The 25,179-nt window shown below is 47.8% G+C and overlaps 1 protein-coding gene across 49 annotated transcripts in view; it reads right to left on the bottom strand.

Annotated features, from left to right (window-relative positions):
* Window positions 1–25,179, bottom strand: part of MICAL3 (microtubule associated monooxygenase, calponin and LIM domain containing 3) — a 199,163-nt gene that overhangs the window by 161,646 nt on the left and 12,338 nt on the right. For 41 of the 49 annotated variants that reach the window (XR_011439640.1, XR_011439641.1, XR_002808569.2 and 38 more), the window contains exon 1: window positions 22,383–22,523. The exons of 3 other annotated variants lie outside the window; for them this stretch is intronic. The gene's annotated coding sequence lies outside the window, so the exon portion shown is untranslated. Of the gene's footprint in view, window positions 1–21,157; window positions 21,179–21,250; window positions 21,295–22,382; window positions 22,524–22,663; window positions 22,743–25,179 lie in introns of those variants that run through there. 5 more of the 49 variants (XM_070269748.1, XM_070269760.1, XM_070269730.1 and 2 more) reach the window with 4 other exon arrangements.

Genomic DNA, 25,179 nt, shown 5'->3' with positions numbered 1-25,179 from the left:
TATAGAAAAAATAAACCAGACCACCCCTCCACCCCAAATGACAAACGCTCTTGAGATAGTAAGCAAGATATCCTGAGGCAGTATCTGATTAACTACCAAATGAAATGGTCAAGTCTCATACAGTTCACTGGAAGTGAGAATGATTTTAGGCTACGGTGGTGACAACAGGTTTCCCAGAGAGGGTGGGACTCCCAGTGGAAACCGAAGTCTGGTGAGAATTTAGCTTAGCCACCTGGGGAGGATGCTGCAGGATGAAGAACAGTGTAAACACAAGTGCAGAAGTAGAAATAAGCAAGGTCTGTTTGGGAGAAATAACCACACAGGACAGCCTGGCCCACCCTAAAACGCAGAGCAGTCCACCCCAGAGGGAGCTCCATGCCGGCTCACCCCCACCTCAGGGCCTTGCTAGGAGATGAGGAAGATTCCCAGGCCAGGGCCTGGGCTGGCCTCCTGCTTGGCACTCCCTGGGGGAGCAGGAGAAGGTAAGTGAGTGAGATATCTGCCCCAAGAAGAGAAGGAGAGGCTGAGAGCTGTGCATCTCATTCCCTGGGATAAAAAATTAAAAGCCAAGATGGAGGGTGAGAAGGGGAAAAAAATCCAAGTTGTTGTAGTACTATGCAACTGAAATTCCATGCATAAGCCAGGAGATTCAAAGGTCACAGTTCCCACAGCAACTGTAACCCGACCCGTCAGTGTATGTAGTCTTTGGCACTTCCAGACCCAAAGCAACCAACCGTGCTCAGCACTCAGCAGCCCACACGCCGCTCCATGGCCCAGCCCCTGTAGCGCCAGGCAGTCCGCCTGCGCTGGGCCCAGGCTCACCTGGCCGCTACATCAGGCTGCACTGGAGCCTAGGCCTTTCTCTGCAGTCCCCAATTCTTTCAGGCAGGGCTTCACCCTGACTCCATGCCTACTTAACTGCTGGTCTCTAATCTTAACTCTTCTGTGGGCTGAGTTACCTTAACAGGATGAGAAGTGTGTGCATGTGGCAGGGAGGGGCTGCTGCCACCCTCCTATCTTACAGCCTGCAGCATCCCAACACTAGCAAAGCCTCACTATAGGAGAAACAGGGCAGGGCAGAGGGAGGAGAGCAAGGTGTGGCAAAAGAGTGCTGGCTTCAAAAGACACCATGAAAAAAGTGGAAAGACTCCACAGAATGGGTGACTTCTGCAAGTCATCTATCTGATAAGGGACTTGCTTCTAGAGAATATGTAACTGAGAACAAGCCCTTCCCAAGAAAGGCCAGTACACAGACAAGGTCACCCAGACCCTGCACGCATCCTACAGAGCCTGTACTGTGACAGTGGAGTGGGGGCAGAGCCGCCCTCATACCCTCATCCCCGACCCCGGGGTAGGCATCTTTCTGCCTGTGGAAGAAGACCAATAGGCACCTGGCTTAGAATGGGCATGGGCCTTTTTAAAAGACAAGCCCCCTGGGGTCCTCCTCCTCACTGTTCAATCAACACAACAGAAAAGACTCAGCCAGACAAAGGTTTCTGTCCTGGAGCTCTTACCTCCCTCGGGCCCAGGGCTCATGTGAGTAGCTGAAATTACAGGCTCAGGGCAATACTCTGGCTGCCAAGGTGATCAGAGACACGAAAGCAAGGCGGTAGTCAAAAGAAGGCCCAGCTCCTGGGCTGTGCGACCAGGACTTGCTCTACACTGAGCAGCTGTTGGACCTCAGCGGCATGATAAAACCACCCTGCACGACTGTTGTAAGAATTACATCAGGCAATGCAAGAGCCTGCACCACAGGCCTAACGCAGAGGAGATGCTTGATAAAGGGGAATTACTAGTGTTGCTATTTCTTTTCACACTTCATGTTTTAGCAAAAATACTGCTACCCAACCCGATTACCCACTTCATTTATAAGAGCAGGGTCCAAATTACTGTTTTGGTTGGTCCACAGCAGCAGCAACAACACAGCAGCTAACACTGACTGTGTGCTCAGCATGGAGTGAGCACTATTTTGTATGCTGTTCTTTGAACATCACACAAGGTTTCATTGACTCCTCACAATAATCTCATGAGATAGGTATTATTATCCACATTTTGCAGGTGAAGAAACAGAAACTAAGGAAGGTACTCAAGGTCACATAGTTCTAGGCAGAAGATGGAACTGAAGCAGGCACTCTGCCTTTAGAGGCCCCCACGTAACCATATCACATCCACCTTCAAGTTATCTGTCCCCACCAAGAATACAGCAGGCAAAGAGGCCAAGGCTTCCTAGGGTCCAAAAACATTCCAAGAGTGACTTCTCTGAAAGAACTGTCAAGTCTGGGGTTGGCCCCATGATCACGAAACATATGGAAAGGTTCTGAGTTCTGCAGAAGCGAACCATCAGAACAATCCAAGATGCCATTGTCCCTCACTTTCATCCATTCCAGGCAACTTCATTCAAAGTGGGAACACAGGACCATGCCTCATTTCAAGATTACACTCGCTAAAAAGCTGCCCAAGCATTGTGATGCCTCAAGGGTAACCCTCAGTGAACAAGCCTGGGAAGTTTAAATTGTCTTGTACCCTACTGGATTCACTATTTCATGAATTGTCACAACCCTCTTGCATTTGAAAAGACAGAACTTCTCATCTCCACTTTTTCTTACCGAAGTTTCCTATCCCTCTTACATTTCTGTTCCACACACCCCAGCCCCCAGCTACATGATTAATACTTGTTCAGATTACGTGCAAAGAAAAAAACACATTCATGTACTCCAACTTAGAAATGGAAACACCTGATGAAGAGACCAAAAACAGATACAGAACAAATGAGGCTCTGAAATACCACATTTGCAAATAATCCCAAGTATGTCCCCCAAAAGAGACACCTGCATTCCCAAATACGAGTGGGCACCTGATGCTGGAGAAGAAACAGCCCCTGTTGTGCACGTCCTGAGCTTGCTCCTCAGTGAGGAAACAGCGCTTACTATCCCAGAGGCGGGAGGTGGCTCAGAGGAGGCCGGACATGAGACAGCCCACAGAACGCTGTCATGTAAGTACTACGTCGCACTTCTTTTTGGTCTTGTCTGCACAGCACAGCGAGAAGGTGAACTACTAAAATATTTTGTAGGGATCAGGGTAGGAGAGAGTTCTTCATTCTGGCAACTGATCTACACCACCCAGATACGCTTCTTGAGATTAAATCCCATGCCTCACATCAGAGTAAATAGAGCCGAAAATCTCATTAGACAACACGGGGAAGTTCAGACTACAATGGGAAATGACTGCTTCATTTTCCTGGCTTGTGCTTAAATGCACCCTCAGTGCACTTGTGTCCAACCTCTAGCTAGTCCCAGAAGCCTGGCCCCCAGTCCAAGTGTTCATCAGCTTAGGGTTGGTTGTTACCAGGGACACGACGAATAAAATGCTATAAAAAGCCTACATGCCTTAGTCTCTGCTTTCACAGGATTTTAAGTTTCGAAAAGCTAAAACAAAGTCACCAACATAAGAAATTCTTGAGTATTAAAGGCCGTGAGACTGGTTATAGACTATTCAACTCTAGAGACTCGTTACATATGACAGAAACACCTGAAAGCACAGAAATCTGTCGTGTAATCTGGGTTGACTCAAGAACAGAGGGCAAATCTGACTTGTCAAAATTAAAACTTTTATGCTTCAAAGCATAAAGGACACCATCAAGAAAGTGAAAAGACAACCCACAGAATGGGACAAAATAACTGCAAATGATGTATCTGATGAGGAATTTGTACCCAGAATACATAAAGAACTCTTACAACTCAATAATAAAAAGTAACCCAAATTTCTTAACGGGCAAAGGATTTCAATAGATATTGCTCTAAAGAAAATAAACAAATGGCTAATAAGCACATGAAAAGATGCTCAACATCATTAGTCATTAGAGAAACGCAAATTAAAACCACAATGAGATACTACTTCACATCCACTAGGATGGCTATAATCAAAAAGACAGACAGTAACAAGTGCTGGTGAGATATGGGCAAATCGGAACCCTCACACATTGCTGGTGGGAATGTAAAACAGTGCGGCCACATTGGAAAATAGTCTGGCAGTTCCTCAAAACGTTAAACATGGAGTTACCGTATTGTCCAGCAATTTCACTCCTAGGTATGTAGATACACACAAAAAATGAAAACATATGTCCACACAAAAACTTGCACATGAATATTCATAACATCATTATTCAAAATAGTCAAAAGTGAAATGTCCACCACCTGTTGAATATTTTTTTTTCCTGCTTTATTTCCCAACGCCACCTCCCCCCCCCCCCGCCCCCGTACATAGTTGTATATCTTAGTTGCAGGTCCTTCTAGTTGTGGGATTGAATGTTTAAGAAAATGTAGTATATCCATAAAATGAAATATTATTTGGCCATAAAAAGGAATGAAGTTCTGATCCATGCTATAACATGGATGAACTTTGAAACATTACACTAAGCGAAAGAACCAGACACAAAGTGTATGGTTCCATTTACATGAAATGTCCAGAATAACAAATCTACAGAGGCAGAAGGTAGATTAGAGGTTGCCAAGGGCTGGGGAGAGGAGGGCTGGAGAGAAGTGGAGAGTGACTGTTATGGGTACAGGGTTTCTCTTAGGGATGATAAAAATGTTCTAAAATTGATTGTGCTCATGGTTGTACAACTCTGTGAATACACTAAAAACCAGCAAATTGTATTCTTCATATGAATGAACTGTATGGTATGTGAATAATACTAAGAAAACCTGAGAGGAGTAACCCTATCTTAGTGTCACTGTAGTCTCATAGGGAACACAGGGCCTGGCACACAGCAGGTACTCAGTAAATGTTGGTAAAATCAAGAGAACAGAAGTGTGGAGTCTTTTTACCAAAGATTTCACCACAGGAATTCCCCACTGCACCCAGAGACTTCTGTGGGACAGTCCCAGGCCAGAGCAGACCGGGGCCCCTTCAGCACTCCTCCCAGCCCAGCACACCCTGAAACGCCAGGCTGATACTCTCTGTCTAAAGTCTCTTCTAAATCTGGATTCTGTGATGCTCTGCTGGTGGGTATAAAAAAAAAAAACAGATATTTCTGACAGCACACAATGTGAGCTCCTGGTCAGGTGCCATGAGGAACAGGAGGGAAGTGTGGGCCGGTCTCCAACAGAATTAGCAATCATAAAATAATCAGAGACCTCAGGGCAGCAGATGATAGGGATAAATCAGGAAACAAAGACAATAAGGGCCTCTGGTCAAAAGTGGGATACTTTTTTGGGGTCTCCCAAGTGAATTATTGCAAACTACTATCCTGCCTTGTCCATATGGCCTTCTCCACCCCACAATCAGAATTATGCTTCCTCCATAGCATTTCGTTCAAAGCCACCTTACAGACTGTTCACCATACGTACATCTGATTCCCCCAACACAAAATACCTTCCTAGTGGGCAAGGACAATGTTAACAACTTATGCCTCCTTGAAAACCATTACCACAAAGTCCTATACACAGTAGGTGGATAATTCATATTCGTCAAATTTAAGCGTTTACTTCACAAAAATATTATTAACACCTCTTTTCTGAAGCCACGTCTAGCTGGCCAAATGGGGACCTGTCTTTAATCGTCTCTGGCAACTGAATAAGCAACCTGACTAAAAGCAGAATCTTTAGACGGTTATTACGACCCTCGTATGACCTACAGCAAGCACCTACACAATCTGTCCAAGCCCACCTTTCCTTTGAGAACACCCATCTCCTTCCCTCTCATCATCATGCTCCCGTCACAGGAACTCTCGATTGTCCCTCACGCCAGTCTGTGCTTAAAGCACCATCTCCCCTGGGGGCCTTCCCAGACTCCCCCTCCAGCCCAGGTTAAGTACCTTGTCACACACTTTCACTGGACCCTGCACTGGTCCTTCCTCTGTGCCCTCCATACATTAGGTATCTCTATGATTATTTATCTATCTCCCCATTAAACTGAGAACACCGTGAAGGCAGTATTTATTCAACTCACTATGGTGATGTGCTGGTAAATGCTTAACAACCTATTCTCCAAAAACATGTTTGTGCATTTATATATACATAGATTTATTATAAATTTTACTGATATAAAAGATGCATAGCATATAAAGGAGTAAAATATACAATAAAGTAATAAATATGCACAGTAATAAATATACAATAACGTCTGTAGTAATAAAATATATAATACGCTTTAATGTAAATTTCATATATCCAATTGTCACAGAACACTGTCATAGTTTTTTGTCTAACCCATATCTGTGGCCAATCTATGGATTCAATTGATAAATAAGTGAATGCTGGTTAATATTTTCATTTATTTTAAGGGGTAAAACAAAACTGTAACAAGGAAGATATATATCAAACATGATATCAGCAACTCCTTTGCTGAACTGGACCCTAGTTTTCAAGTACTAGAATATTTCCTCAATTTTTTAGTGCTATTCATAATGTAACGATTACAGACACAAAGCACTTTAAGTTTAAACTGCAAATGTTAACATTTTCTCCATCACTTTCTTAAACAATGAACAAAACAATAAATCAAGCCCTGATTTGTAGTGTTTGTTGGTTTCCGTGGTATAAATACTCCCACCATGACACAAATACTCCCACCATGGCACAAATACTCCCATCACGGCACAAATACTCCCACCACGGCACAAATACTCCCACCACGGCACAAATACTCCCACCATGACACAAATACTCCCACCATGGCCAATTTCAAGCTACCAACTTGACACCTCTGAACACAGACAGAGCTGGGAAGAGACACTCCATATTCACCATTCCATAGTATTTCTACCACATGGATACAAGAGACATAAAAGCATAGTTAATGCTCAAATAATGAGGAAGTAATGAGTTTTGAGTATTTATTACCCTTGTTTTTAACATAATAAGTTTATAGAGTAAATTTTTAATAATGGCTGTATTTAACAACCAATTCACAAAATTCCTGAAAACTGAACACCGAGGCCTGAGTGGGCTCTTGGAGGCCATGGTTCACTACTCTATTCCCAGTGCTTGGTCCACAGAAGGTACTTGATGAATGTTTGTGGTGATGAAGTACAATCCTGTAGTTACCTCACTCCAAAGAGTCTGCTACTCCAGAGGGAATCAAGACTTTCCTCTAACAAGGTTTTCCTATAGCTGGGGATTCTGAAAGCTAGAGAGAACAGCACGATCTTCCAGGTAACACATTATCTTTAAAAAAGGTGGAGGGAGTCTTTAATACTTAGCATAAGCTCAAATGTAAGACATCTTCTTTGATAAATTCTCCCTGAGGCATTTCTTCCACAAAAACACTTGGGCACTGAGAGGTTAATTTTAAATCCGTCAAAAGTCTGATCTGGCTTGGCAGTCTGGGTGGCATTACTCACAGCTTGTTCCTTTAAAGCTAGTGAGCTCCAGCTCTGGAAAACACAGAGCCCAGCAAGTGCCCCCACCCCAGAGGGTGCTGGGCCGCACGGAGAACTGCTGGGAGCTCACGCACTCCCTCCCCAGGTCTCTCCCGGCTCCGTTTGGGTCTTCTTTCTTAACTCTGCTTCTTTTTACAGTGCTAGTGCTACACTCCCTTCTCTGGTCTCTCCCTTGCCCCGGTTCCCTGGAGACACCCTCCAAGGCTGGGTTTAGTCCTTGGCTTCCCACCATCCTCCCTCCTCAACACCACCTGTCTTTGTCAGTGATGACCCTAGATCTCCATCAGATGACCTGAATGCTCCTCTCTGCTTACTACCTTCAGGACAAAGCCTGGAGTACTCCCCGGCTATCAGCTGAGGCCTTCAGGTGAACAGGGTGTATCTCCAAGCCTCTGACAATATGGGCATGTCAGGGCTGCTCCTCCAGGAGCAGGAGACAGATCTGCCCACATCAGCCAGGAAGTGGTGGACCTTATCTTCTGTAGATTGTAACATGAATAAAGGGGGCAGTGATGTTTCATTTTCCCAAGTATTGAATAAAGCTTAACTGGCTTTTTCAGCATATGCACACTGCTCTCCTTCCCTGAAAGCAGCGCCCTCACATACAAGGCCTCTTGCCCACTGGCCCTGTGTTCACCCCGCCCCAAGCAGCACATACCCAAGACACCACTAAACATCTTGTGGCTCTATAGCCTTTTTCCACTTCTGGTCACCAATTCGTCCCCACCACCCTCCAGTGGAAATTACTCTACCTTGCCCGTTGGCGGGCCCTTGGGCCTCCAGCCCTCTTCCCAAGTACTGCTCATGTGGCACCACTTCCCCATTTGAGAAGCTAAGGCCCCTGTCGAAATCTAAGAGCATGTCCCTGTACCTCAGAAATAAACACTGAAGTATTTAGGGGTCAACATTAGGGTACAACGTCTCTAATTCAGAGAGAGAAGGAAAAAAACATAAGAAAGTACATGGGGTAACGTGAAAACAACTAGCGGTCTCAGCTGAAGGGTCCTATTCTCGCACTTTTCTGAAATTACATCAAAATAAAGTTAGAGAAAAAAATCAAAACCCCTCATTTTAGCACCAAAGTTTGACAATGAACAGCTCCTTCTAACTAACTCCTCAGTCAAGCTCGCCTGGGACTGTCACATCCCTCTCTCTACACCTAGACTCAGGATTTCCTCTGCTCCTTCCCACCAACCCGCTTCCTTCACTGACTCACTTCTTCCAGGGGCGCTGAGGAAGGAAGAGAACTGAGATTCCTGACCGTCTGCCCCCAGCCGGGCCCTTTTTGTGTATTGTTTCATCTAACTCTGCTCACAACTCCACAAGGGAGACAAGACACGATCCAAGGTGACAGAGCCACTGAGCGGGGGGCTGGGAGGGGGACCCAGGTGGGGCTCTGCTGTCCGCAGCACTGCCCACACCCCCCGCTCCCCTCTGCAGACCAGCTCACGCACAGCACCCTCATCCGCTCCCCACGGACGTACTGCCTGCTTAGTGCCAGGCCCCGTTCTAAATGCTTGGACTACATCAGAGAACAAAACAGAAAAAGCTTTCTGACCTCACAACGCTTCCATTTTAGCAGGAGGACACAGATAGTAAAAGCTTTATTTATCAAACACTCATACAGTGCTTGTTCCATGTCAGGTGTTATGCTAAGCATTTTATAAATATTAATTCATTTAACCCTCATAAAAATTCTGAAATAGGTATGATTCTAACAAATAATGAAACTGAGACTAACGGGGTTCAATCATCTACCCAAGGGCACACAAGCAGTGAGTGGGGAGTTGCGCTCAAGCAGTCTGGCCCCAGGGCCCAGGCCACTACACCTCCCAATAAACCTAAGGAGAGCAGCTGGAGGGTGGTAAGCACTTTGGAAAGAAGGAAAAAGGCAGGCAGGATAAAAAGAACCAGGAGTACGGGGGAAGGGGACAAAGTAAAATTTTACACCAGGCGGAGCGAATACCTTTCATGGAGAAGGTAGCATTTAAGCGAAGTCAATGCAGGAGCTCAGGGTGTTAACCACGCACTACCTTAGGGAAGAGTGTTTCAGGGACACAAAACCGTCTGTGCAAAAGTCCCGAGGCAGGGCATGCCTGGAGTGCACGAGGAGCAGTAAGGCAGCCAGAGAAGCTTAGCAGAGGGAGCAAGGCGAGTAGTAACCACTGCGTTTGGAACAGCAGAACACACATGCATGGTTTACACTTGATTCTCTGTATCTGTCAGGTATCCACTGGCTGCTCGTCCTATTTATCTTGACTCCTAAAGTGAACTGTGAACTCTGAGAACAGAGCCTGTGACCTCTACTCTTTGTGTATGTCCCTGGCACCTTGAAGTTTACGTTGACTGATTCCATCTGGCTTGCCTCTGGGGCCCATAAACTACAAAAAGCCAAGCAGATCCTCTCAGGGCAGCTTCTGCATCTGTCCATCGGTCCTGCCACACTCGTGCTGAGCAGGAACATCTATCTGTGTTGCGGGTGCACCTATGAAAACATCGTAAGTAAACGGTGCTTGTATTTTGTTTCCAAGCACATCTGCAAATTTTATACTTAAATTTTATCTCCAGTATGTCCCTTTAAGCTGGTTGATAGCCAACACCTCTCTACTTTAAAACCGGCAAAACTGTGACACAGAACCATTAAGTAGCTCCCTTGAGCCCCTGCACAGCAGCAGCTGAATCATGGTTTTCTCATCTGGACTGAGACCAGGGAAGGCAGAGGCACCCGGCATCTTCACCCCACTCTGCGACCCACCCACCCCTCCCATGCCCAGCACCGGGCCTTACAGATCTAAGACATGCGGGACTCTGGACTCTTGGATTTCAGACATCCTGGATCACAAAAACGGGCTCTTAAAGGGTCAGCAATGACTGAACACAGTGAAGGGTCCCAATCCCATCTACGTAGGCTTAAGGCAAAGACCAGCCATTTAGTCAAGTCACAGAGAACTTAGCAAAAGGCAGTGAGTTGCCCACTTTACACAAAGAAAAGAGCCTTCCCCATACTCCTCATCAGGAGCAAAATTCCAGATTCCTCTTCCCACCGTTCCCCTGGAACTAAGCAAGCTACAGCTACTCATAAGGAATTACAGAATATGCATGAGACTCTTCTCTATTTCTAGTTTCAGTCTTTTAAAGTCGCAAAAAGAAAATTCCTTCTAGCAGTAAGTCAGAAATGGTAGGACACCTTTTCCTCCCATTTTATTTATTGATTGATTTTATTTCCAATCAATTTCCAAACCAATTACTCCAATTTAATTCCATTTTATTTTCCAATCAAGCCTGGAAAGAATCAATTCTAGAAGAATCATTTTGCATGGGCTGAGATGCAGTGGACGAGAGAAAAGCTAAAAGTAAGAACATGTTTGTAACTGTAACTGAGCTCCTGGGGCTGGCGCTGCTGTTCCACTGAGGAGCTGACCTCTCATGCCGGCAGCAGGGACAGCCAGGAGCTCTGCGAGGGAAAACCCAGCACCCGCCCCCTGCCAGCTTAGAAGCTCAAGACAAGGAATGAGCCTTCGGCCCTGGGACTGCTGCTCCTTCTGGGCACTGTTGGTCCTCCACATCCCACTGAGCAGCCCCAGCATGGGTGCTGGAGAACTGCTGCTGCTGGGAGTGCAGGTCCCAGAGATGCTGTCCATAGCTCTGGCCAAGGGAAGAGCAGCAGCATTATCTACACGTCAGGTAATCTCCGAGTAAGAGGTATCGGAGGGTGCTCGCTTCAAAAACAACAATTAGAAAATGGTACTGCACCAATGTTAAGTTTCTTCATGTTGATCACTACACTGCGGTGGTAGAAGAGGATATCCTTACTCTTGATAAATCTACACTGAAGCATTCAGGAGTAAAGGGGGCACAATGTCTCCAACTTTCAAACAAGTCAGAAAAAATGCATATATACGAGTGGGGGGAGAATGACAAAGCAAATGGGGGAAATATAAACAATTAATAAAATCTAATTAATAAATCTAGACAACAGGTACAAGGGAGCTCGCAGTACTGCTCTTGCAACTCAGCTGTAAATTTGAAATTTTATCAAAATAAAGAGTTATCCAAAAAATGAACTTCATCTGTGCCCCAACAAATGGTGGGCGTGCTGTCCGAGTTACAGCAGGAGCCATCTCCTGCCTCACACCCCCACAGGCCAAGGCAGCCTGGTGACCGGCACAGCGACACTCCAGGGAGACAGTCGACAGTCAGCCATGCTGACAGAAGTCTGGGAGCACGGACTGCAGGGCTGCCTCTGGCCTTTTCTCTAGAATCAAGTCATGTTCTCTGGATTTTTCTCCAGAATTAAGACACAGCCTTGGCAACAGAAAACGAGACCAGTTTCACCAAAAGAGGGCTGGGAAGACACCAAACTTGGAAGTGAGCATTATCTGGAGCTCTTCCCTCTCCTTATCTCCTCTATCTAATCAGCGTCCTTGTTTGCAAATCTCTGGCATCAAGTCCGTCCCCTCTCTTTCCATCACCAACATCGTGTTCCAATTCCTTGTCACTCCACACCTGAATTACCACCAGCCGCTCAGTGGTGGGCAAACCACAAAGAGGCCAAATGCAACCTGCAAGCTAAAAATGGTTTTTACATTTTTTAATGGCTGGGGGAGAAATCAAAAGAAGACTCCTTCATGACATGTTAGAATTATATGAAATTCAAATTTGGGAGGCCATAAATAAAAGCTTTATTGGAACAGAGCCACACTCATTCATTTGCAATTGTCTATGGCTGCTTTCACACTACAACAGCAGAGCTGAGTGGCTGCATCAGAGACCACATGGCCCATTGAAACCTAAAATATTTACTTTCTGGCGCTTTAGAGAAAAAGTTCACTGACTCCTCCCACAGCCGGTCTTGCTAGACTTTCATTTCTCCTGCCTCCACCAGAGTAATCACCATAAAACACTACTTCTGTGCTCTTGCTGTGTTCAGACACCCGTGATGAACTCCCTGTTGCCTATGAACTTCACACTGTTGCCTGCCACCCATCCCCAGGTGAATAAACTTGCTTTGAGAAGAAAAGCCCACAAGGCCACGCCTTTGTTCGCGCTGTTCTCTGCCTTTCAGAAAACTCATGCTGCCTTCGACTCTCAGCTCACTGGCAACTCACCTCCCAGGACTCTGGGACACTCCCCAGTTCCCTCTCCTCTGCTCCAGGGCACCCTATACTTACCCTCAGTACAGATCTTACGCCACTACACCGAAATCATCTATTTGTGTGTCGGGCTCCTCGGCTACAGTAAGATTCCAGAGGGCAAGGAACATGTCTTACTCATCTCCCAACACCCAGACGGAAGCTGGCACAGCAGTCCATAAATACCAAACTCAACTCCGACCGGGCCAGGCGGGCATCTCACTGTCCCTGCACGCATCGCGCTCACTCTCAACCCTAAGCTTTTGCTCATGCCACCAGGCCTTCACCTCACCTAGGCAATCCTACCGATGCCCTGGGACACAGTCTAGAGGGGCCCACGGGGTCAGTGAAGACTAGAGTCCAAACCCCAGGCTGCTCTCAGTCATCTGCTGCATGCCCTGGACAAGACACTGACATCTCTGGGTCCTCATGTGTAAAGCAGGATAAAACAGTATCACCTAACTTGCAGGGCTGACAATGCATCTAAACCCATGCTTGGCATATAGTAAATTCTCAAAAGCTCATAGTTTATTGTCCTTGCTTTCCCCAAACATTGGATTTACTGTCTGTGCCATTCTGGTATTTCATTGCTTTTCTCGCCCCTTCCCCAACCATTTTGTACATTCATATTGTATCTCCTGAAGCAGACGGGTTCCTGAGCAGGGACAAGGTCATCTACTTCTACGAACCCAGACCCTGCCCCAATACCCAGTACAGTCCAATATGTGGAGGAGGACCCAACAGATGACAAATTAATGAACAAATTATTCCAGGAAGTCTAAAGAGTTGGTAATAAGAAAAACAACGCAGAGCCAAGGATGAGGCAGAGAGTAAGGAGAGAGAGCAGCAGTTGAAGCAGTAGCACTTGAGCATAAGCATGGACCCACACAGGCTACCATGGAGACTGTCCCTGGAGGAGAGGAAACCCAAAGTCTCAGCAGTCCATCCAAGAGTCCTAAGCATCGTCCAGGAGAGTACTGGCTGACACAGGTGCTCCCCGAGTGCCTGGCAGAACTCTAGATGCGTACGACCACACAAACTAACACTATTACACCACTGCACAGATGAAGAAACTGAGGCCCAGGGAGGTTAAAGAACACACCTAAGGTCACACACCCTAATAAACAGTGCAGTACAGTCTAGCTCCAGAGTTCATGCTCTTCACCACCACAGACTTCGGGTTTTTAATCTAATGGAGCTCCCTCATTTACCAGCTGAGAGGTCTCAGGCAAGTCATTACCTCTCTGAGCCCCATGTTTCCCAGCCTAAGTGGGCATCATATACTGAATCCATAAGACTGCTGTAAAGGTTAAAAGAGATCATGTCACTGAGCGTATTTATAAAGCAGACTCCCGATAAATTCGTTCCCTTCTCATCTTTCCCATGCCTCAATCTAAGTAAGGTTTTTAGCCACATCTCTTGACCTCCTTTACTCTCAGGGAATGATCCATACTCCACCCTGGACTTTCCTGCCTACTGCCTATGCCCAAGCACGTGGACCTCATAAAGCCTGCAGGGACAGCCTGGAGACCAGCATGAAGGAAAGCTACTGCCCACGGAGCCGAGTGAGGGGCACAGATGGAGATGGCCCAGATGACCGCTGGGTGCAAACAAACCGCATGACAAAGGCTGGCCGGCCAGGTGCGGCCAGGACACACCGTGACCCATAGCTGCAGCAGCACCTGGTCCTGTCTGCCAAAGCAGCAAGCCCGAGGACAGGCCTGGAAGCCTGGACAGGCAGAGCCCAGCAATATCTGTGGCTCAGAGGCTACACGTACGGTGGGGACAGAGAGGGCAGGGAAAGTGACAGGCAGTCAATTCCACAATGGTGGAAAATCAGGCTGCCTGAAAAAGTTGTATGTAGGAAAGTAAAATTTTAAATTCCAAGAGAAGGAATTCTCTTGCAAAATCCCTTTACTGTGAAGAATTAAATTTAAAGCCAAGAAGTACAGAGACACTATTATGTTCTGAAAGTCAATGCACATTTCCACACATCAAGTTTGTTAAAGTGAGCGATACACTGAAGGTGATGAACCCTTCTCTGGGGTCACTGTTCATGGACAGAGAGAATTTTTCACTTGCAGCATGTGAAAGAGTCCTAAATGTTATCACCAAATGGAGTCAATTCAATTAATATAGCAGGGAGCAGAGGTCAAAAGATGCTTAACTCATTTTCAGGGGACATAAGTAATTTCTATCTGAATGGACCTGATCAAAGTGATCCAAAGGTCTTATAAAACAAGAGACTAGAATACTAGCAAAAACTGCATCTCACTAAGGATCTCGAGCAAGAAGTCCCACTGGGCATCTCCCTACAATATATCAGCTTTGAAATACAGCGCATGACACAGAGCTACTTCAGGGAGATGGAGGAGTGGGAGGGCTGGTAGACACCACTACGAGGCTACCACCAGGTTCCAAGGTCCCTGTAGGCACAAGATTGTGGTCCTAGAGCTAGAAAAGAGCCTTAGAGGTAATGTGGTCTGATGTAATTCCCAAAGCGTCAGTTCAGCAGCTCCACGCCTGGGACTACTTTCACCCCTGCTAGAAAACCTAGACAGGGCACACCTGGGCAGCACCTCCTCTAGCAAGGGCCACTGGTCCCCGGAGCACCTGTACCTCCAGGCAAGCAGTGACTGTGCAAGAACAAGGGCGCCAAGCCCAAGCCTGACAGATCCAGTGTGATGAGCCTAAGGGGAGCCTGGCGAACGGGAGTGGCCCCACCCTTTCCTGCAACCAAGGTGCAGGGCTGGTCCTCAGAGAGCAGCTGCACAGTGACCTTCTGTTTGCAAAAACTCAAATATTCCAGAAACAACAGCACAGGAAGTAGGTAAATTCTAGAAATTCTCAATCTTATGTGCATGAAATTAACAAACCGAATCACAAAGAAACACTTTGCCAGTTAATATAAATTTTCCTACCACTCCATGTTCAGGGCTCGCTAGCCAGTTAAGTCACTTCTGACAACGTGGTTTTCTGCATTTGTGTCTGCCTCCCTTAGAAATACGGGGACCTCTTGTAGGTCTTGTAGGTGGACACCATCTCATTATCTGGCACTTGCCTTACATATAAGCTGCTCAACAAAAATGTGCTGAAAGAAAGTCTCAGAGTAAAACCTAAAGCTCATAGGTTCAGAAAACCTGCGTGTTCCTGGCTCCCTGAGGCTGGCTGAGGCTCAGGCCCACAGTGTGCAGTGCATCCTGAGGCTGATTCAAGTTGCCATCTCAGGAATTTCTTTCCCGTTTCTTCTTCCTTTAGCTCCCTCAACATTCCACCTTAAAGCGAGGTAAACACACAGGATTTCGAGTCATCCAGCCTCTGCAATTTACTGGGTTTACGAATCTTCGCCTCTCTGGAACAGTTTCTCTGCTGTAAACGGGAGTGATGGTACTCCCCCAAGACTAGAAATGTGTGCGTACAGAGCACTCGGCATGCATCTAGCCCATGGGAACACTCAATAAGTGACAGCCATCATAATATAACCGTCCACAGGACCCACTGGTCTAAAGGTGCTTAAAACGCCAAAGGCAAAAAGTTGATCTTTTTTCCCTCCCTTTGCAAGTCTGGTTTTGAGAAAAGCTATCCATTTTGGAACAAACTGACACATGCCCATGTCACTAGTTAAAATACTTCCCTTTTCCTTTTTTACAGGGAAATAAATGACTCCAACCAGTCATGACCAAAATGGGTAAAAGGTTCTCTTCCAAACAGAGGTCAGGACCTTAAACTAGCTTGTTTAAAGAACTAAACTAACTAAATAAATACAATGAAAAGGATCCACAGAGCAGCTGAGCTGGGGCCATGAGGGCTGTCCCATCAGAAACCCATGCCAAGAAAGAGGAGAGGAGGGAAGCTGAAGGGCTTCCACAGCTTTTCTGGGACACAGCTGTAATCAACACTCTCTCCAGAGTCCATGGCGCAGCCCCTAGGTCACTAAGACCCTCGCGTGGTCCTGAGCGCCCCTCTGAGAAGCCCACCGGGGCCTGTGTTCTCCAAATGCTTCACGCTTACCTCCCCTGACTCCACCCCAACTCTCAGGGAATATGCTAGTTAACCTAAACGCATCTCTCTCGTGGCATTTCAGACAGATAACTCAATAGGGAAGAGGGGAAAATGTGAAACGGTGGAGGGGAGGCTGGAAGAGAGGAAGGGGTGATGCCCAGGATGGAGATAACCCTGATAGGAGTAAGTCTGCCCAAGTCAGCTGCCCTAACTGGTCTGTGAGAGCACAACTAGTCTGAACCCTGACTCTACCAGCTTCTAACTGAGACACTCAGAAAGTCACGAGCTTTCTGTGCCTCGGCCTCCTCGTGTATAAAGCGAGGATCATGACAGCACCCCCTCTCAGGCTGCTGTGAGCACCGAGTGCACACATGCAGACATTCAGAACAGAGCCCAGTACACAGCCAATTGTCTCTAAGTGTCTGTGGCTGTCATCACTGCTAAGGTCATTATCATCATGATGCTCCTTCCCCACTGCCTTTCCTTTCCACTCACAAGCCAACACATCTCAATCACAACAAGGCAGCTGTGCTTGGAGGCAGAGACATGGAGGGAAGGCAGGGAGGAGTGTGGTTGGGACCTTTAAAGGCTGGGGACAGCCTGCACTGAAGGTTTGTTGTCGTAACCCAGGGACTGCAGGCGCCAGGAGTAGGTCCTGCCTACTCGCAGCCTTCCCTGCAGACTGCTCTGGCCCTCCCGAGCTCCAGCACTGACACAGGGAAAGCCTCCCAGACTCAGCCTCCTCTCTACTCCAATCAGCAACAGAAAAGAGGCAGGGCAGGAAAGAGGACAAGGCTGGGACCAATCAAAGTTGCATTTTGCCTTTTACATAGTTATTATTTTAAAGCAGTAAGGAAAAGTCAATAAAAGCTACTAGTTAACCACTTGACCATGCTATCCCTCTCCTTCCAGAATTAACCAGACCTGATCCTTCACTAGACACAGATCTCTGCAGACCTGTCTAAGGCAGAAGGACTCCTTCCCTGGCTTTCAATCATACACCAACACACGCCTGGTCCTTCCTTCTATGCGACAAACACGGCGCAGGCACTGCGGAGGGAGGCACGGACACAGTTGCTCCTACAGAGGAACCTGCTACCTAGCAGAAGCGCCCGCCCTTCCTGTTCCACCTGTCAGCAAAGGACAAACCAACAGTCCTACTTCTTCTCCTCTAATCTGATTAGCGCCACTTTCTTTTAAGTTGTGACAATTTTCTCTCCTCCGTGAAACTGACTCGTCAACGACAGAAAAATCAACGAACTGCAGGGTTTGGGGCCATAGCTTCCCTGTCTTCCCCCCCAGTTTCTTGATAATGACGACTATAAGCCTGCTCATCTATAAAGAGAGCTAAAGCCACTCCAAGAAACAGCAAGTCACGTACAGCTGAGCCCCAGAGGGGCAGGGATGCTGTTCTGTCCACTGGGGTACCCCAAGCACCTCGGTGCCTGACACCATCGACCGCTTCACCCACTTCCACAGGGTCAGAGCTGAGTTTTGAAAGGTAGGACCAAAGATGCAGGAGGGGCGACTGCAGGGAAGGGAAGTCCACTAAGAGTCTAGGTAAGGGGGCCAGTCGGGTGGCGCAGCGGTTAAGTTCGCACGCTCTGCTTCAGCGGCCCGGGGTTTGCTGGTTCGGATCCTGGGTGTGGACATGGCACCACTTGGCAAGCCATGCTGTGGTAGGCGTCCCACATATAAAGTAGAGGAAGATGGGCACGATGTTAGCTCAGGGCCAGTCTTCCTCAGCAAAAAGAGGAGGATTGACAGCAGATGTTAGGTCAGGGCTAATCTTCCTCAAAAAAAAAGAATCTAGGTAAGTTTCCAAACACCACCCTACCATTCCCACAATGTGCTGCATTATTTGCGGGAGCTGAAGACCCAAAAGGAAGCAGATTTTCAACTTTGCCGTCTAGAGTAGAAACTGAGACCTTATTTACAGCACAGATTTTAGCCCAAATGCCATGCCTCCAGGTTTACAATTTCAACCCACAGCTCAAGGTAAACAGCCTGCATACTGGGGTGTCCCTGGGTTAGAATATCACAAATTTCCTCTGTCCACAAACTATCTCGATTCTCTAGTCCCTATTCTCCCCATCTGGTCTTATTAAATACTTTGCACTCACCAAATAGAGATGTTTTTTCAGCTCTGATTATTTTCCCTAAAGGAATGATCCTCCACCTGGCTAGAGGAATGCTTCTGGCACAGGAACTATCCAGGTTGTGAAAACTCTTCTGCGATGAAAAGCAAAGCCCCAGGATAAGCACAGGCCCTCCGACCGGGGAAGCAGCAGCCACAGGTGTCAGGGCTCCGAGGTTTTCTCCTTAGTCACCACTAAAGCACGGGGTGAAGGGCACATGCTTTGGAACCAGCCTAGGTTTGAGTGCCAGCCCTGCTTTCTGTCTCTCCCTTGACCTGAGATCTCACCAGACACTAGCTCGTCATCGGTAAAACTAGGGATAAGAATGAGTCCTAGCTGGTACACTGTTGTGAGGAATCAATGAAGGAATGCACACAAAGTACCCAGCACAGGCCCCCACACATAAGCACTCCATAAAAGTCAACTACTATTAGCTATCTAGTAATGGAAAAGCACAATGGTCTGGTATCTTTAAGTCCTTTAGCTTCCCCAAAAAGAGGGGTTTTTTCCTACAAAACTATCAATGAAATGTAATATAAGAAGGAAAACTCATTTCAAGTCCAGCTCAGACAGCAACACACCTGCAACTTAGAGCAATGATCACCTCCATCTATAAAATAGAAATAATACACTGCACTAAGCTTTGATGACCTCAGACACAAGTAAGAATCAATGAGATAATAGGCGATGAAAAAGCTTTCACTTCTTCAAAGAAAAAGCAATAAGTAAATCCAGAGCGTGATTATTATTAAAATGTCACACCCAATATTAAGGGACATAAAAAAACCAGTGACATTTCTTACTCTTTCAAGAACATTAGGTTTGATAGCCTTTTAATCTGTTCACACGGAGCCTGCTACAAGCAGGAGGAGGGAAATGGCTGCTCCTTGCAAAGCTCAGTTTACCTGCAAAGCCCATCAAATCTGAGTCTGCCCCTGCCTGCTGGTCAGGCCTCACCATCCTGGGCCGTTTCTCAGATGCCAGTGCCACGAGCAATCAGGAGAGCTTCCTGGTTCCACTTGGACAGTTAACCAACAGCAACCAAAATCCTCACCCACGGGACTACTCAACAGGCTCAAGAAAGGGTTGATTCTGATCATTTGCTCTTCTGTACTGACTGCTGTAAGACTTCTTCTAAGGTACACACCATTCTTTCTGAAAAAATGCAACACAAGAACCAGGCAGAGCTCAATTTTTCCTTGTTGGATGTTTACTTCTAGGTCTAGAGGTTTGAGTTTCTTCCTTTTTTTTTTTCCAACACTTTTTGGTGAGGAAGATTGGCCCTGAGCTCACATCTGCTGCCAATCTTCCTTTTTTTTTCTCTCCCCAAAGCCCCAGTACATAGTTGCATATCCCAGTTGCAAGTCATTCTGCCTCTTCCATGGGGGACATCTCCAAGCGTGACTTGATGAGTGTTAAGTCTGTGCCCAGGATCCGAACCAGCAAACCCTGGGCCACCGAAGCGGAGCGTGCAAACTTAACCAAATGGCCATGGGGCCAGCCCCTTGAGTTTCATTTTTAATCTATCATAACAACTTCAGGATGAGAGCTACAGGTTAAGGTGGGAAGAGGATGGAGGAGCAGTAATCTTCCTAAGTCAAGAAGGGACGTGCAATCAAAACTGCATCCAGGGCTGGCCCGGTGGCGCAGCAGTTAAGTCCCCACATTCCACTTTGGCGGCCCGGGGTTCGCCAGTTCAGATCCCGGGTGCGGACATGGCACCGCTTGGCAAGTCATGCTGTGGGAGGCGTCCCACATATAAGGTAGAGGAAGATGGGCACGGATGTTAGCTCAGGGCCAGTCTTCCTCAGCAAAAAGAGGATTGGCAGCAGATGTTAGCTCAGGGCAAATCTTCCTCAAGAAAAATTTTTTAAAAAAACTGCATCCAATTTCATCACCCACAGGTCTCCCAAACCCAAAGAGAAAAGAAATTTACCTATGTTTATTAAAGATCTACTATGTGCCAAGCACTGCACTAACTGCTTTATAGACATCACTCCAAGCCCATTTTCTCTCCCACCCCCAGAAATAGCATGAAAAAGCCGTCAGCGGATAGGAACCATGGTGCGGGGCGGGGGGAGGGATCGCAATCTGGTAGTCAAGCTCTAGACGTGTCAAAGGTTAGCAGTGTGAACACAAAAAGGAGTCCTGGCTAAGAACCAGGTCCAAGTTCCTAAAGATTCTTTGCAAGAGGAACACCCAACCTATGTTTTCCCTATAATTCTGGAATTACCTCATGCTACTATCAAAAAAGTTTAAAAATTTTTTAAACCTGGAGCATAAGAACAACTCACTGTAGGGCTAAACAACCTGAGCCAAATTGCTGCTCCGAGGGCATGTGACCATCAAATGTGGAATTTACAATATCCTCCTCACAGCTCTTTACAGATGTGCTCACAGGCAAAAGCAACCACAACAATGAACCGGCATCTGTGTGGCCAGGTAGTGAGAGGGCAGGGCCTGCCCGCCGGCAGCAGCAAATCGAAAGAAGATGTCTTTCTCACCATAGAACCATCTCTCTCCCACCGCTGGGGTATAAGCCGTCATCCTAAACGACTGTCTACATAGCAAACTGTCACAGGGGTCCAAATACATACTGGTGTTCTGATGTTTAAATGCCATTCTCTCCATCCACATCCCACTAAAAAAGAAAAAAGTAATATGCCTTAAAAAAAAGACACTATTGACAATTCACCTCCATTCCTCTGCATTGACCCACTTCATGTAAACCATAATTAATGTCTGCGTTAAACAGCACCGTTAAAAGAATATAAATGTGGTTTGTATTCCTCCAGACGCTCTCCCTGAATTAAGACTCTGGAGAAAAACCAGCCCAGATATCGGCCTACCGCTGTCCTTTAACGAGATGAGGTACAGAGGCCTTGCCTGAGGGGCCCGACAAACCGCCGTGAGGACTCGTTTACCACGCATGCCGCCCCTGCAGAGCCAGGGCTGTCCCCACGTCTGGCCTTCTGCTAAGCCAGGCAACCCTCCTCGTGTTCAGGGACCCTCGAGACGAGTGGGAGACCGGGAATTTCCAGCGGACCGCGCAGACCTCCAACAGCGCGATCACCTTGTAAGGCAGTTAGGAAGGGGCGGCTCGCAGATAACTGACGTCACCGCACCCAGGCCACCACCATCGCAGCAATAGATATAAAAGGAAAAAGCACTTCAGGGTTCTCTCGTGGCCGCCCGCCCACAGCGACCTCAGCAACCCTAACTCGGCCACGCCAGACTCCAGACCACGGACTCAGGACCGGATCTACCCCCGGAGGCCGGACCGGCGCGCACGGGGCGACGGAGGGGCTCGACGCCGCCCGAGGGGGCCGGGCGGGCGCACCCATCCTCCGGCCTCGAACCCCGGATGAGGCGCGAGATCTTCGCCGCCGCAGACGCGGGCAGCCTCGCGGGAACTCGGGCGCGCCCGCCCCCGACCGAACGCCCACCCTGGAGGTCAAGGACGGGGCCCTGGCCCGGGAAGCGCCAGGAGGGGCTGCCCGCTGGCCCCGCGAGGGGAAGGGCTGGAAGGAGCCGCTAGGAGGAGGCGCCAGGCGCGCGCGGCGGGTCCTCGGCGGGAGGTCTTCAGCCACAGGTCGGGTCGCGGCGGTGACCCGCTCGGAGCCGCCGCCGGGGCCAGCTGGGCGCCGGGCCACCCCGCGCTCGCGACGCCTGCGGGATGCGCGCCAGCCGGGCGGCTGGGGCCGGGCAGGTTCCGTGCCCTGTCCTCACCTCCGCCTCATGCTGGCGTGTCCCGGCGCCGGCGTCCCCGGGGCCGCCCCGGGTCCCGCTCCGGGCCCGCAGCCCCGAGCCCCGCAGCCCCGCAGCGTCCGGCGCGGACACAGCACAGGCAGCTGCCGGAGCCGCGTCGCCGCGGGCGGCTGGGCGGGCACATGGGAGGGCGGAGCTGCGGCCCTGGAGACCGACCACAGGACCCCAGCCTCGGGGGCGACAGACCTAAGCGCGCCTCCGGGGCCGGCGCGCAGCGCCCGTCCTCAGGGCCGCCGTCCTACCTGCGGGCTCAGAGTCTGCCAGAGTCTCATGGTTGCAGCGGAAAGGTAAAGAATCGAGCCGTCGCCACGCCCTTCCTCCCTCTACCTCCCCGCACTGTCACTATGGTACATTCCTCACGGCGGGCCGGAGCGGGAAAGAGAGCAGCTGATTGGTTGGGAGTCTTGGAAGGGGGCGAGGAGCCACACAAAATGGCCAATGGGAAAGCACGGTGGGCATATCAAAGCCTACCCGAGGGGAGCAGAGAGGATGAGTTTAAAGGGGACGTGTGCGTTGGGCTCAGTAGTTGCTGTGAAACAAAACTAGCGTTTTCTTGCTGATCCTCTCCAGATGGAAACAAAGAGATTAGGGAATTCTCAAATTTTTGGATTACAGAGCTAGAAGGAAATATGGAGACAATCGAACCAGATATGTGTGTAATATTGAGTAGGTTACTCCATGACTCTGCCTCAGTTTCCTCATCTAATCCAATGAAGATATTGGACTATAACTGATCTCTCACGGTCCTTCTATTTTGTGATCCTACGATCCTTTGCACAGAATTACCAATATTTGCATATATTCTTCAATTTTGGGCATGCTCCTCCCACTTAAAGAACTTTGGTTGAAACAGGTAGACTCTCTGACATCAAATCCTTTATATAGACAGTATCAACCCACCTTTTTTTTTTTTTTGCCTGAGGAAGATTCATCCTGAGCTAACATCTGTGCCAATCCTCCTCTATTTTGTATGTGGGTTGCTGCCACAGCAGGGCTACTGTGGAGTAATGTAGATCTGTGCCCAGAACAGAACTGGGCCACCGAAGCAGAGTGTGCTGAACTTAACCACTAGGTCACAGGGCTGGCCCCCATCAACCCCACCTTTTGTAAAGACAAATTCAATATTCTTTTTGGGCCTCTCCTCTTATAAAGCAGAGCATTCTGCTATGTGTGGAGAACCTGACCCCCCAGTTGGACTATCGCATAATTTCTACTCTTTCAAGAGTCACCCCTTCCTCTTCCTTCTCTCTTCCTCCACATGATCAGACAAAGCTTCAATAATTCATTCACCTGTTGAACTGTCCAGAATTCCTGCCTTCAGCAACAAACCCCACTGGTTGGTCCTCCCCAGAGTTGCTAAATTGCCCATCTCTATCTGAAGTCTGCAGCATGCCATTCAACAATGCGTGGCCAATTATGCTGTCAGTCACACTACAGGTCAAATTCCAGACTTTGGAAACATCCCTTGGGGCCTAGTCTGCTCTATTTTAGAGCTTTATACAGTCAACTAGGCCTACATTTTGGCTAACAAACTTCAGACCAACTCTACCTTCGTTTTTCAGCATTTTTCAACCCCCCATCATCAGGTCACCCTACACCCACTCAACCTTCTTCCAAATTGTATCAGGCACTTGGGATACCCTTTCTAATAGCTCCACTCCCTGGCCAGACAACTCATCTTCCAACTATTATTCAGAGTTCTAGAAAGTCCAGTTCCTCCATGAAGGCTTCCACATTGGCTACCAGAAGCTGCCAGCTTATAGAGCTCCCATTTCTACTCTGTGCCCCTCCCCATAATCCTGATTTTCTGCCCCAATATGCAATTTTTTGGACATATTTGCCTCTCTCATTCATTTACAAGAGCAGTAGCAGCAGCTTACATTTACAGAAAGGCTTACTATGTGCTCAGTGCTGTTTGGAAGCGCTTTGCATGTACTATTTCATTTTACCCTCATATCAGCTCTACGAAGTGCTATTCTTGTTCTCATTTTATGGAGAGAAGATGAGGCTTAGAGAAGCTGATTTGCCCAAGTGTACACAGTGGAGGTCTAATTCTCCTGTCTACCTGTAGAGGCTATAAGACCCCGCAATGCAATACTATTTCCTATTTCTTAGGAAACTACTGCATTCCATAGAAAACATAATGTCATACACGTATATCATGTTTTACATTTATTTCTATACCTATAATATCATTTCAGCCTCAAAACAACCTTGTGAGAAGGGCTAGGAGCAGCTTGTTTACGGATAAGGAAGAAAACTACAGCTCAGAGAGGCTGACCAATTGGCTGCAGTAACAAGGTTGGTAAACAATGGAGCCTAGTTTTTCAAGTTTTACATTTTTTCCACTGAAATCCCTGCCCCTAGAGTGAATAGAACCTTTTCACATGTAACAACTAGAGAACAAAGTATAAACAACAGGTGAAGAAATACAAAACAGCAAAACCCACAGCATGGGACGGGGGGAGCCTCATCCCAGCACTCACAGCGGGCGCGAGGGCCAGGAGGACTTGGATGAGCAGCGAGCAGCTCTGCTCTGTGTATTTCCTTTTACTGGTATGTTGTTTATATTCTGTCAATGAGATTATGTCTTTGACACGTCGGGCAAATTCAATAGCAAAGGGCAACAGAAACTGCCTCTACTGCCTAGAGGGCCTGGACGTGGAATGAGCCCCATGCCCATAGGGAAAGGACTTCTGTGGGCAGTGCTGCTGCCCACCAGTGCCAGGAAGTTTCCAATTTGCTGTTTAGCAAAATA

Source organism: Equus caballus, chromosome 6 (genome assembly GCF_041296265.1).
Source record: "Equus caballus isolate H_3958 breed thoroughbred chromosome 6, TB-T2T, whole genome shotgun sequence".
NCBI lineage: Eukaryota > Metazoa > Chordata > Mammalia > Perissodactyla > Equidae > Equus > Equus caballus.
The sequence above is the reverse complement of the archived record's forward strand: the minus strand, read 5'-3'. Positions and strand labels throughout refer to the sequence as shown.